The 14860-nt window shown below is 42.4% G+C and overlaps 1 protein-coding gene across 5 annotated transcripts in view; it reads left to right on the top strand.

The window, feature by feature from the left end:
* The window catches only part of LRRC7 (leucine rich repeat containing 7), a 1681735-nt gene that overhangs the window by 62135 nt on the left and 1604740 nt on the right, over window positions 1-14860 (top strand). For 3 of the 5 annotated variants that reach the window (XR_011202958.1, XR_011202957.1, XM_069232450.1), the window contains exon 2: window positions 12323-12420. The gene's annotated coding sequence lies outside the window, so the exon portion shown is untranslated. Of the gene's footprint in view, window positions 1-12322; window positions 12421-12903; window positions 12973-14860 lie in introns of all 5 variants that reach the window. The other 2 variants (XR_011202959.1, XR_011202960.1) reach the window with 1 other exon arrangement.

Raw genomic sequence — 14860 nt, 5'->3', positions numbered from 1 at the left:
GGATTTTCAAAACATAAAATAGCGTACGAGGCCTCAAAGGCAGTCCAGTAGCCCTCCCTATATTGTTAATCACGGGAATTGTATGTTAAAACGTTTCCTTATTCGTTTACTTAATCTCATACCCAAAATAAACTATCACTGATTCAGCTTTTGTATGGCGTCTTCTGCACCCCGTGCATCAGCACTTCATTACATGTAAATAAATGCTTCTTATTCATACGTAACTGAAGGTACAGTACTTTGGCTGTAGTTCAGCTTGTTGGTCTTCCAGTGGCAAAACTGCTCAATACAAAGAAGTTACAGAAGTTACCTGAGTTATAGTTAATGAACTGGAGGTTAAAGAGTATAAAGAGAAAGGTCTGAAATACCTGAAATGTGGATGTTGTCTAGTTTTACCTTCACCACTGTTAAATTAACATGGCTGTCTGCAAGGAGTAAGAATACTTTTTAGGTACCGAAGAAAAAATGAATAAAAAAGTGGATTTATCTGGCTCTATATGTATACTAAACCTTAGTATTATACAAAGCCTTAAATCTTTAGTCCTGTCCGCAAGCGGTTTGTAGTGTTAGCACAGTTATCCAATGGGATCTAGTGGCAGATTGAAATAACCCCTGGTAAGTAGCTTTTCTACTTGGATTGGGATCAAAGTGTCTTCAATTTCATCTAGTATTGTGCAAAGTTTCGAACAATGAAAATAAATATGTCACAGTTGTGGGTATCCCATTGATGTCGGTTTTCAAAATGTACAAGCTCCCTTCATGATCATGGATTTTTTTTATTTGATTGTTCTGTCCGCTTGGATGTTTGAGCCACAAGATTTTCTTGAACAGCAACTATGTGCTACCTGGCCAAACCATTCTCCTTTCAGCTTCATTGAATCTTTTTCTGGTAGGTGCATTTCTTGCAGAAAATGTACGTCTCGTTTGAGTTGTTTGTGCTTTTTATTGCATTGCTCAAACTATTTACATTCAGTGGCATATGCTGCACTGAATTTTACTTTTTTTGTAAATAATCATTGGAGTTCAGAAGTAGAGGCTAATCGATCAGGCCTTATTTAGTAATTAGGATTAAGACGAAGTATGTACAGAAGTAATGAAGTTGACAAGAAATTTAGTAATAATGTATCAGACGAATAAGCTAAAGGTGAAATAGGTGATTCCAATAATTAATCAATTGTAATAAGTCAAACATTTAATCTAAGATACAAGTGTTAAATATATTAAAGTATGTACATTTACTCTAGTTCGGCTGAATTACTACTCCATATGAGTAGATAGTTTACAATACTTGTGAATTGTAAGCACTAAAATAAAATAAACTCCACAATAAATGAACCAAATTAATTTAGACTGCAGAAAGCAGCAGCCTGAATGAATTATGTGACCTGCAGTCTAAATGTGCATGTCTCTACAAAACCTGAAAGTAAGGTATGTATATCTACATTTTTGCAGTAGGTCAGTGATTCACAACCTCTTGGGGTCCATGACACCTACTTAGATGGCCAGGACTGCTTAGAAAAAATATAAGTTGATTATGTAAAAAAAATAGTAAATGAGTTGTGTGTGAGTGTATATATATATTCACTTCAAAAACAAAGGTTACAGGGATGTTATAGTTAGCCTCACATTTTTTAAACATACAAACCATAAAAATTCACCTTTTGTAATGAGTTTTTTTTCATTACTATATGCTAATCCGTGCACAGCGGGGGTTGACTACAGGGCCTTCAGCCAACCTATAACCACCCGAGCTTGCGCCACCCACGGCGTCTGGCTGTGTGCAGTGGGGGTTGGCCGCAGGGCCTGGTCTGCGGCCAGGCCCTGCTGCCAATCCCCCATAACCATCCAACCCTGAACAAGTGAGAGATTGAGAGAGAGACAGAGACATTTAGAAAAGGTTTTGACAGAGAGAAATTGCGAGAGAACAGCGTTGATGAGTGATATACTTAAAATGAGATATTTCTGGACAAATTGAAAGAAAAATAGTTTTTGTCAGTTAAAAAGACCACCTTTCAGTATGTACCTTAAATATTTGTAGTTGAAAAGAATCTAAAGCAGGAAATGACCAGACTCTCCTAGACTGGAACCCTTAACCTTCAGCATGCATGTCTGAGACCTTAACCAATAGGCTAGAGGTGATTCCTTACTGTGCAGTGTCCAGCTATGACATTCAACCCAAACGTTTTGAGGTAGGAGAAGCTTCAATGTTCCATCACTTTGAATGTTTAACAGTCAAAACACTAGAAAATAAACAGACACAGTATGAGATACTAGGATTTGAACCTTCAAACTACTGACAGTCCAAGAACTTTGTCATTAGGCCAGAAGTGACCCTGGTCTGCTGTCCATCAAAATGTAAGTATAACATTTGCACCAAACGTCTTGTTAATTTGACACTCTGAAGTCATTGCATGGAGTGGCCATTGCAATTTCAATCTCTCTCTCTCTCTTCCATCTCATTGTGGCATGGAAGTGAGAGAGCGAGAGTGTGACAGGACCGCAGGCGGAGCTTCAAGGCTCCCATGGTCCCAACCAGTTCCCGGAGTCCTTCAGGATCTGGCGTTGCTCCTGCAAGCAGGTAGCTGATTTAAATGCAGGAGCAAGGTTGTCATCTTTGACAGCTTGCGCTTGCAGAAAGCGGAGTGTTTGATCTGACTTGATGGGAGCTGTAAAATCTCCCGCAAAGTGAGAGCAAACAGCTATGTCCCAGCGGTGGGCACCCTAGGACATAGCATGAGCCGGATCCTGGTTTGAAGTGTTGGCAGCCAATCCGAGCTCTGCAGCGCTCTGCATTAGATCTTCTTATTTGCAAAGTCGTCGGGGGGGATCCGCAGCCCTAGATAAACAAAGTTATTTTCCCTTCAATATAGCAAAAAGTACTGAGCGGATTTACACCAAATAACCAAAAGCACAATCTGTGGAACAAAATCTAGCTTTCTGCTGTAGGAGGCTGGCCTGGCTTATAGTGGGTACCTGATGGTACTTACACCTTGTGCCAGGTCCAGTTATCCCTTAGTAGTAGTGTTCTAGCAACTTAGGCTGATAGTTAGCTATAGCAGAGCAGCTTAGGCTGAAGTAGGAGACATGCAAAGGTCCTACTATACTACTTATATCATATAGCACTATATCATAAGAAAGACAATACTCAGTTACTAAAAATAAAGGTACTTTATTTTTAGTGACAATGTGCCAAACATATCTCAGAGAATATACTCCCTTAGGAGGTAAGTAAAATACACAAAATATACACACAAACCCAAATCAGGTAAGTAAACAGTTAGAAAACTAGTGCAAACACTGTAGAATACAATAGGATGTAATAGGCCTAGGGGCAACACAAACCATATACTCCAAAAGTGGAATGCGAACCACAAATGAACCCCAGACTTAGTGTAGTATGTAGAGGGTTGCTGGGAGTGTAAGAAAACACTAAGGGTGTCCAAGATACCCCAACCCAAGACCCTGAAAAGTAGGAGTAAAGTTACCCTACTACCCCAGAAACACAGTAAAGTCGTGATAGGGGATTCTGCAAAGGCAACAACTGACTGCAAAGCACTGAAGACGGATTCCTGGACCTGAGGACCTGTAAAGGAAGGGGATCAAGTCTAAGAGTCACGCAAGTGTCCAGGGGGGCAGGAGCCCACTAAACCCCGGATGAAGGTGCAAAAGGGCTGCCTCCAGGTGGAAGAAGCTGAAGATTCTGCAACAACGGAAGGTGCCAGGAACTTCTCCTTTGCACAGAAGATGTCCAATGGCTTGCTTGAGGATGCAGAGTTGTTTCCACGCAGAAAGACCGCAAACAAGCCTTTCTAGCTGCAAGAGTCACGGTTAAAGAAAATGGATGCTGCTCGGGCCCAGGAAGGACGAGGAGGTAGCGCCTTGGAGGAGGAAACTGAGGGGGTGCTCAGCAGCACAGATCGCCCACGCAGAAGCAGGCAGCACCTGTAGAAGTACTTAAACAGGCGTTAAAGAAATCTGAGCACGGCGGTAGTCTCAACACTAAAAAAGAGGGTCCCACGAAGCCGGTGCTCAACTCGGCGAGTTGAGCAATGCAGGACGAATTGCTGGGGACCTGGGCTATGCTGTGCATGAAGGATTCCTTGCAAAAGTGCACATAAGCCCTAGCAGCTAGAGTTCACGCAGTACACAGGATTACTGTCTGGCGTGGGGAGGCAAGGACTTATCTCCACCAAATTTGGACAGAAGGACCTCTGGACTGTCAGGGTCACTTGGATCCAGCTCCTGTGTTCCAGGGACCACACTTGTCAAGATGAGAGTGGGCCCAGAGGACCGGTAATGCAGAGGTTTTGGTGCCTGTGTTAGCAGGGGGAAGAGTCCGTCGACCCACGGGAGATTTCCCCTTGGCTTCCAGTGCAGGGTGAAGGCAGACAGCCCTCAGAGCATGCACCACCAGGAAACAGTCGAGAAAGCCAGCAGGATAAGGCGCTACAATGTTGCTGGTAGTCGTCTTGCTACTTTGTTGCGGTTTTGCAGGTGTCCTGGAGCAGTCAGCAGTCGATCCTTGGCAGAAGTCGAAGAGAGAGATGCAGAGGAACTATGGTGAGCTCTTGTATTCGTTATCTGAAGAGAAACCCACAGGAGAGACCCTAAATATCCCTCAGAGGAGGATTGACTACCTAACCAAGTAAGAACCTATCAGGAGGGGTCTCTGACGTCACCTGCTGGCACTGGCCACTCAGAGGCCTCCATTGTGCCCTCACACCTCTGCATTCAGGATGGCGGAGGTCTGGGACACACTAGAGGAGCTCTGGGCACCACCCCTGGGGTGGTGATGGACAGGGTAGTGGTCACTCCCCATTCCTTTGTCCAGTTTTGTGCCAGAGCAGAGTCTGGTGTAGACTGGTTTATGGAAGGAGGGCAACATCTGTGCACTTCAAAGCATTGCCAGGAGAGGCTACTCCTTGCAGGCCCTTAACACCTATTTCCAAAGGGAGAGGGTGTAACACCCTCTCTCAGAGGAAATTCTTTGTTCTGCTTTCCTGGGACTGGGCTGCCCAGACCCCAGGAGGGCAGAAACTTGTCTGAGGGTTGGCAGCAGCAGTAGCTGCAGTGAAAACCCCAGAGAGCTAGTTTGCCAGTACCCAGGTCCATCATGGAGCCCTGGGGATGCATGGGATTGGCACCCCAATACCAGATTTGGCATGGGGGGACAATTCCATGATCTTAGACATGTTACATGGCCATATTTGGAGTTACCATTGTGAAGCTACATATAGGTATTGACCTATATGTAGTGCACGCATGTAATGGTGTCCCTGCACTCATAAAGTCCGGGGAAATTGCCCTGAACAATGTGGGGGCACCTTGGCTAGTGCCAGGGTGCCCTCACACTAAGTAACTTTGCACCTAACCATCACCAAGTGAGGGTTAGACATATAGGTGACTTATAAGTTACTTCAGTGCAGTGTAAAATGGCTGTGAAATAACGTGGACGTTATTTCACTCACGCTGCAGTGGCAGTCCTGTGTAAGAATTGTCTGAGCTCCCTATGGGTGTCAAAAAGAAATGCTGCAGCCCATTGGGATCTTTTGGAGCCCCAATACCCTGGGTACCTAGTTACCATATACTAGGGAATTATAAGGGTGTTCCACTGTGCCAATTAGAATTGGTGAAAATGGTCACTAGCCAGCAGTGACAATTTAAAAGACAAAGAGAGAATAAGCACTGAGGTTCTGGTTAGCAGAGCCTCAGTGACACAGTTAAGCACCACACAGGGAACACATATAGGCCACAAACTATGAGCACTGGGGCCCTGGGTAGCAGGATCCCAGTGACACAGGCAAAAACAAACTGACACACAAGTAAAAATGGGGGTAACATGCCAGGCAAGATGGTACTTTCCTACATCTGCCACATCTTGTGTAATTCCGTCCAGCAATTTGGGCTGTAGACTTGTTCAAAACTCCTTTTGGAATTAACATGGGAAACTTTTTTTTGACCCCCCCACCTTTTTCTTGTCCCCTGCTTGATGGATCACCCGGAAACTTCCCATATGCAACAAGAATCACCAGCACACTTGTTTTTGGAAAATTTTGTGAAGATTCGTCGTTTGGTGCCAAAGATATAGGCAAGTCAAATGTTTTTTTTGTTTTTGTTTTTTTGTTTTCTTTTTTTTTTAACATTACCTACCTCCAGTAGGTAATGTATATCTCCCCATAACACAATGTGCCAAACCTGTAAAGGTCATGCGCAAGACTCTCTTGATGTTTTGCAAAGATCAGTCGTTGAACTATGAAGCAATGAAGATACAGTACAGTGGACCCACTAGTGCCCATTTGTCATTAAGTGGAGCTCTGTGCTGTCACTTTTTCGAACATAGTCTGGGAGAACTGTATTCACTTGCATTTGCTCAGGTCATGTTATTTGTTAATCATAGTCGTATTTGGTTCATTGACCATGTTTTGCCCACTTGGGTTGGGCTGTTTGATTAACGGCCACATCATGGGGCCCAGGATTAACTGGCATAGTTGCCAATTGTGCTGATGGGTACATTATAATATAGTACTGTGGTTCACTGAATGTCACATAGCTGCACTTAATTCTTTAGTACTCGCAACAGCAAGTTTGACCTTTACCATTACCATTCTTGGCTGTCGGCATGTTTACCACTCAATAATCATGACAAGTCCAGACAGACATAATACATAGGGTGATGCAGTAACATATCATCAAACGTGACCTTGGCTAGCCCACTTGGACCCACAAAGCAATGTCCTCTCCATGAATACTTCTTACTTAGCTGGGATTACAGCAGTCCTAAGTAATACACCCAATATGGCAGTTTAATCATGCCACCACGTTTTCCGACAGCCAGCACATTTTTCTTCCAGTTGCTGTGACACTTGCACCCGGCAGGAACAATTTTTTGATGCTGGCTGTGACTCGAGATTAGCCCCTATTTTGGTCAGTATTACATGCATGGGCATACCCGGCCATGACAATTGTTCACACTCCTGAGGGCTTTATTACAGGGCTGTCACTGTACAATTACCACATTTAGGGTTTATTTTTATAACATTATGCACAAATGTAACTTGTTCTTTGGTTTATGTTTAACCCCTTCGCTGCCAGGCCTTTTCCCCTCCTGTACCGAGCCTTTTTTGGCTATTTGGGGCAGTTCGCGCTTAGGCCCTCATAACTTTTTGTTCACATAAGCTACCCACGCCAAATTTGCGTCCTTTTTTCCCAACATCCTAGGGATTCTAGAGGTACCCATACTTTGTGGGTTTTTGAAAAAAATGGGGAAAAAGGGCTGCAGAAGGCGGCTCGTGCTTTTTTCCCTGAAAATGGCATCAACAAAGGGTTTGCGGTGGCAAGATCACCATCTTCCCAGCTTTCAGGAAGAGGCAGACCTGAATTGAAAAACCCAATTTTTCAATACAATTTTGACATTTTACTGGGACATACCCCATTTTAAAAAAAAATTGTGCTTTAAGTCTCCTTCCATTTAGTGACCGAAATGGGTGAGAAACCAATGCTGGATCCTAGAAAGCTAAACATTTCTGAAAAGTAGACAAAAATCTGAATTCAGCAAGGGGTCATTTGTGTAGATCCTATAAGTGTTTCCTAGAGAAAATAACAGCTGAAATAAAAACAATATTGAAATTGAGGTAAAAAAACCAGCAATTTTTCTCCACGTTTTACTCTCTAACTTTTTCCTGCGATGTCAGATTTTTTAAAGCAATATACCGTTACGTCCGCTGGACTCTTCTGGTTGCGGGGATATATAGGGCTTGTAGGTTCATCAAGAACCGTAGGTACCCAGAGCCAATAAATGAGCTGCACCTTGCAGTGGGTTTTTATTCTATACCGGGTATACAGCAATTCATTTGCTGAAATGTAAGAAGTGAAAAATAGGTATCAAGAAAACCTCTGTTTTTCCAAAATGGCCACAAGATAAGGTGTTGAGAAGCAGTGGTTATTTGCACATCTCTGAATTCTGGGGTGCCCATACTAGCATGTGAATTACAGGGCATTTCTCAAATAGACGTTCTTTTTAGGGTTGAGCCTGCTTTGCATGCGCTCGCGCATGCGTATAGCAGGGAGACTCTTTTGTATTTAGAAAAGGGCTCCGAGCCCTGTCAACTTCACGTCAGTGTTTTTTATTGGTTCGTGGGCTTCCCTAATTAAATCGGCTTGCTTTCATTAGTCGAAGGCACGCATACGTCATGCCTTTTCCGGTGGCTAGCCCTCCTCGAGCGCAGCGACCAAGTACAGAAAACATGCGAGGCTCGCTGTTTTCCATCGGGCTCGTGGACTTTTTTTAAAAACTAATTTACGAGCCCGATCTCGCTTGGCAGAAGTCGAGTGCTTTACCTACTTTATTTCACTTTTTCGGGTTACGTGCATAAATGCACTTTTGCCCGATAGGTGAAAAGTCGGGTTAGGAGTTTACAACGCGATCGGCTCTAACACGAGCAAACGCAAGACCCGATGCATTGTAAATGCTTGTTTTACACACGGTCTTACATTTGGAAGATAAAAATGTAGAGAAAGGCAAGGGGCAATAGCACTTGTTTTGCTATTCTGTGTTCCCCCCCGTCTACCTCACTTGCGTGGATAGGCCTAGCATCTGCGACAGGAAATGCCCCAAAACACAACATGGACACATCACATTTTCACATAGTGCCTAGCTGTGGATTTTGGCCTGTAGCTCAGCCGGCACCTAGGGAAACCTACCAAACCTGTGCTTTTTTTAAAAACTAGAGACGTAGGAGAATCCAAGATGGGGTGACTTGTGGGGCTCTGACCAGGTTCTGTTACCCAGAATCCGTTGCAAACCTAAAAATTTGGCTAAAAAAAACACGTTTTCCTCACATTTTGGTGACAGAAAGTTCTGGAATCAGAGAGGAGCCACAAATTTCCTTCCACCCAGAGTTCCCCCAAGTCTCCTGATAAAAATGATACCGCACTTGTGTGGGTAGGCCTAGCGCCCGCGACCGTAAACGCCTCAAAAGACAACATGGACACATCACATTTTTTTAAAGAAAACAGAGGTGTTTTTTGCAAAGTGCCTACCTGTAGATTTTGGCCTCTAGCTCAGCCGGCACCTAGGGAAACCTACCAAACCTGTGCATTTTTGAAAACTAGAGACCTAGGGGAATCCAAGATGGGGTGACTTGTGGGGCTGTTACCCAGAATCCTTTGCAAACCTCAACATTTGGCCAAAAAAAACACATGTTCCTCACATTTCTGTGGCAGAAAGCTCTGGAATCTGAGAGGAGCCTCAAACTTCCTTCCACCCAGCGTTCCCCCAAGTCTCTAGATAAAAATGGTGCCTCACTTGTGTGGGTGGGCCTACTGCCCGCGAAAGGAAATGCCCCAAAACACTATCTGGACACATCAAAATTATCAAACACAAAACTACCTGTTTTTGCAGGCGGGCACCTGCATTTTTGGTCCTGGGCTCAGCAGCCTTCTAGGGAAACCTACCAAACCCAGACATGTCTGAAAACTAGACACCCGAGGGAGTCCAGTGAGGGGTGACTTGCGTGGATCTCCCAATGTTTTCTTGCCCAGAATCTTCAGCAAACCGCAAAATTAGCTAAAAAAATGACATTTTCCCCACATTTCTGTGTGGGATCACCGCACTGGGACACATTTCATACCACCCAATGTTCCCCTCAGTCTCCCGGTAAAAATGATACCTCAGTTGTGTAGGAGGGCCAAGTGCTTGTGAAAGGGAAGAACCAAAAAATGTCGATATTGAGGGGGGGACAAAGGGGGTCCAAAAGGGCAGTTTGCAAAAAAAAATTGTTTAGGCTGACAAGTGCAGCAGAATTTTTATCGGTATAGATGAGACAATGCTGGGTGGTAGGAAATGTGTGGATTCCTGCAGATTCCAGAAGGTTCCATCACAAAAACGTGGGAAAAATGTGTGATTGCCAGCAAAGTTGGAGGTTTACAGGGGATTGTGGGTACAAACATGGTACGGGGTGCATGTGAAACACACCACCCTGGAATCACCCAGATGTTTAGTTTTCAGATGTGTCTAGGTCTTGTGGATTTTTCTACATGGCAGTGTCCCAAAGTCCATAAAGTGCAGCCCTCACCATTCCAAGTGGGCCGATTTTGAGAGTAAGCCAAGCTCTCATGGCCCAAATGTAAAACTAAAACCCAAAATAATCAAACGTCTTCTTGCTTGCTGTGGGATAAGATGGTTTAGAGTGCAGGGAAGAGCTGAAAGACTGTTACCCCCTTCAGTTGAGGTGGGGGCGTAACCAGGCTCATACTGGTTGGTAGCCACCACCCCAATATTTTTTTTTTTTTAAATTCCCTGGCATCTAGTGGACTTTCTGGCGCCTAGAGGCTTCTGCCCCCCCCCCCCTCTCTCTCCCCCGAGGGCAGATCGGCCTAATAATAGGCCAATCTGCCCTCGGGTGGGGCAGAAATCGCCTAAAATATATTTTGCCACCCCGCCCCCCTGCACCCCACCCCCCCAGGGGAGCGACCTTTTCCTAATGGGTCGCTCCCCATCTCTTTAAAAAAAAAAAAAAAAAACACACAAAAATAAAATTTGCCCTGGTGCCTAGAGGTTTCTGGCCCCTCCCCCCCCCCCCTCCGGGGGCAGATCGGCCTAATAATAGGGGGGGGGGGGCAGAAATGGCTTAAAGTAAATTGTAACGAGCACTGTGCCGCAGGACGTAACCATTACGTCCAGGGCACAGAAGGGGTTAATATGCAACAAACAATTCTTGTATGTACTTGCATTTATGGGAAAATCTGTGTATAATGACTCTTGCAATGTTTTTGGCATGACAAAATGGCACTCAATTTTGACAGCACTATAATGGCAATGTGTTAATTGACCTGTTTTCTACGTTCAATGTTGCTATTTCACTATGGAGGGTTTTCACACTTATGTTATCTGTGATAAAGGCCTGGCTTGGCCGAAACGTGTCGAGAGAGCCTATCATTAATAAATGGATCTTTGCAAAACCTCAGGAGAGTCTGAGTGTGTCCTTTACTGGTTTGACACGTTGTGTTGCGAAGTTATGGCAGTCAAGCCGTGCTCAGACTGCTGCATGCATCACCTTGGACATCCGGAAATCTGTTGAAACTTCATGTTTTTTTAATATATATATATATTATACATATAATGTTAAAATGCTCTGTATATGCGAAAGAATTTGACATTGGATACTAACAATGAAGTTGGTATCCTTCTCTTGTTATGTAGAGCAGAATAAGTACATGGTCTTATTTTATGCACTGGCATACACCAACAAAAAAGAGCATGTATTTGAAGCAAAAAAAAAATATATATATATATAGGCATCCAGCATATCGATTTATTTTTTAGAAAGAAAACTACATTTTAAAACACTCCATACTTCTGAATAAAATTTCCTTGCATATGCTTTTGATTTTGAAATATATACAATATTTCAAAAATTGATTGAGGTGCATTTGTTTTGTATTTTTATGTATTGTTTTGTGGTTAAAATCTTAGAAATTGCTGTGGCTGTTATCCCCCACTTCCAGTAGTGATTCAGTGAGGTCCACAAGAAACAAAAAATTTTGAGGATGAGATAATCGAGGTGATACCCATCTATTATGTCGTAACTTATCCGTAATATGAGATGAGTGACAATCTGTTGACCTCTTTCTTCTATAACAAAAAGTAGGTTGTTTGACCTGTTTCACTTTAACTCTGTCTACTTCAATAGCCAACCTCTGTGATTGTATTGCTTGATGATTGTCTTTGGGGTGGCAGATGTTTTACCATGATCATTGTGATTATAGATACTTGTAGTTGACGTGACCCCCAAAAAACTGTGATGAGATTTTTGACAAGTCTAAGTGCACTTTTGAGTTTTGTTGGATGTATGGATACCCCAGAGTTTTGTAAAGTCAATAGCATAAATAAACCGCTTATTGTTTCCATGTATCCAGTTACAGAGTGCTAACAAAAAGTTGAAGGCCCTGTTTCTAACTCAGGTGCTAGTTTGGTGTGCCACCCAGTGATTTGTTGTACTGTGGTAGTTGATGGGTGCGCACTCTAAATTGTGCTTGTTTTGGCTGTTCGATGATATGCAGGCCCAGTTGTCTATTTTACAGATTCTGCGCACCACCCATCCTCTGTAATCTTATTTTGATACTTTGTTTTTACAGAACAATAAATGTGCTTGTGTAAAGAAGGGGCATGTATTTTAGAACATTTGGTTTATTTGCTATTAATTAAATCAATGAGAGATTGCATTGAACTTTTAACGTTTTTATAGCACCTTGTTTTGTGTTAGGAAAAAGCAAACATATAGAGAAGAGAGCCAGTATTTTATACCTCTTTGTATTGTTCCAGGATGGATAATTTTGTGAGGCATAAAGATCCTCCTCCCCACCAAGGTAGCCCAGGTGTCCAAAAGACGATTACTCCAACGAAGAGGCCCGAGGATGAATGTAAGTGTATTTGGTGAATTGATTTGTTTTGAAGTGCAAAGTATCAGATTGCCTTGTTGTGTCATGCTTGTTGGGCATGCATTCTGAACAGGATATTGAAATACATTAAAAGTGCATTTAAGATGGATAGTCATGGGTACTCTCTGAAAAGAGATTATATAGAAACTGAGGAACAAAATATTCCTTGGGTGGCATGTTAAGAGAAGTGCGAGAGCAAATTGTAGTACAATATTTGCCTTATAATTCCCTTAGCTGAAAATAAGTTATCATCTTCAATTTGCCATAATCTGATAGATCTATTTTAGATTTTTGATTTTACTTAATCACAGTGAAATGTGATAATTTTGCATTCTGTGTTAAGGAGTCCATAATAAGTGTTGAGTTTTAAAACGTGAATGTTTTTAGTAGGGGGCTCGGTCTTGAATAGAAATAAAGACTATTGCATGACAAATTTCATTTGTGAGTTTTTTTTTTTTCTTTTAGGATTCGTTTAATGGCAGAGGAAATGTAATCTTGCTGAATGTAACAAAAAATGAATACCGGCATCAAAAAGTAATTGAACAAAACGTTTGAGTGAAGGGACAGTGCATATTACGTCCATTTGTGTAACTTGCTCAAGAAGTCCATAAAATGTCAAAATGAAAAATTATTTTTACTGACTTGTATACCATGTTAACAATAAGGGATGACTATTGTATCAATTTTTCAAGATTCTGGAACAATAGTTGATTTAGGTGGATATTTTGATTTCCTGACCGTAAAGATGTGTTCTGATTTTGCACGATGCAAAAAAAATTATATAGCCTTATATCCCACTGTAGCGGCTGAATCGACTGTAAAAGGCCCACTTCAGCATTAAGGGCCCGAGCCGAAGGAGAGGGCCTTTAACAAGGGAGCAGGCCTTTAATGGCCAGTATAGCCCGCTGCAGTGGGGTTTAATGCTATTAGAACATTCCACCACTAGAGTGCAGAATGTTCCAATTACTAAAACAAAGGCGTCACAGAGCCCTAGGGGGATTAAAATCCCTTGGGCTCCGTGAGGTCTTTGTTCAGAGCAACAGGCAAACATTGGAAGGTTGATGCTTAGGGCTTCTACCAGCCATTAGAAGCCCAGAATACTCCATTGTCTTCAATGGAGCTCTCAACATTCAAATATGTTTAATAAAACAATATTTTTTGCGGCTGTTTCCAGTGCTACATTGTTTGCCATCGAAACAGTTTGATACTTTCAGGGTGCTTTGTATGATCAATTCACTACTTTAGAAGTGCATGCAGTTACTTCAAAGACTGTGTTAATAGGAACTTTAATCACTTAACTCATCCATTCCTGTCTATTCTGAAAAATTATCAGGGAAAGAATGGCCACAAATATATTGCAAACAGAAGTGTCTGGGGTTGCTAGAATAGCATTACATTAATTTAGTTGCTTTTAATATGCGCTAATCTACTTTGGCTGCAATTTGGAAACTGTAGTAATTTTCTATGTCTTAAAGATTTGAGATGTAAACCTCAACTTGACACTACATATGGCAAACAATAGGTGCATAGATAAGACAGAATTTGTAAGAGGTTCAGCATGATACCTAATTTTACATTGTAGCCCTAAGCCCTGTGTATTGAAAGTCGTAGGGTACCCACAAAGAAACAAAATGAAGATATTACAAATCCCCTTAGATTTTTTTTCTCCCTTTTTTAAAGCTCACTTTTGATTGTGTGCCTTTCCATGGTTGTGTGCTGGAAGTATTCTGATCATGTACTCTTGTGTGCCTTTCCATGGTTGCATGTTGGAAGTATTCTGATCATGTATTCTAATCAAGTACTCTTGAGTCATAACATATTCCATAAGCAAGGCTTGATATCCGCTTAGAATTCATTGCACAGCATACTCTCGTACCAGTCATGATGTCAGTCCCGGTGAGCTGAGACCATATATAATCCAGTATATGTTTTAAGGCCTTTATAAATGCATGCACACTGTGCTACTGATTTTGCATAGTTAAGATTGCACTTCCTTTATATATACATAAATAAATAAAAATAAACAAAAGTTTTGTTCGAGCAGTAGGGTGTCTGAAACCCCAACATTGCAGGAATGGAAGAGAGGAATAAAGTTTTACATGGCAGCCAAGAAGGTCACGTACAAGACCAGGGGGTTTCTGCACACATTTCACAAGATTTGTTGGGGGGGTGGTGGGGGGGAGGTCAGTTAAGGCGCTATGGCATCCACCTCTCATCAGGAATGGTGACTCCCTTGAGGTAGAAGACATTTTGAATTATATCTGGGGGGCTTTGCTGTAATAATCGCTGTGATTTCTACTCTCCTTAAAAATGTCATATTATGTCCTCTAATATTTGAACAAGTGGGTGTGTGCTTGCCTCTTTCACAGTTTATTATGTACTGCTGGATGCATGTTTGCGCCTTTATGCACTGTTAACTGCA

This window comes from Pleurodeles waltl, chromosome 4_2 (genome assembly GCF_031143425.1).
Source record: "Pleurodeles waltl isolate 20211129_DDA chromosome 4_2, aPleWal1.hap1.20221129, whole genome shotgun sequence".
In the NCBI taxonomy this organism is placed as follows: Eukaryota; Metazoa; Chordata; class Amphibia; order Caudata; family Salamandridae; genus Pleurodeles; species Pleurodeles waltl.
Note: the sequence above shows the minus strand (reverse complement) of the source record. Positions and strands in the feature narration are given on the sequence as shown.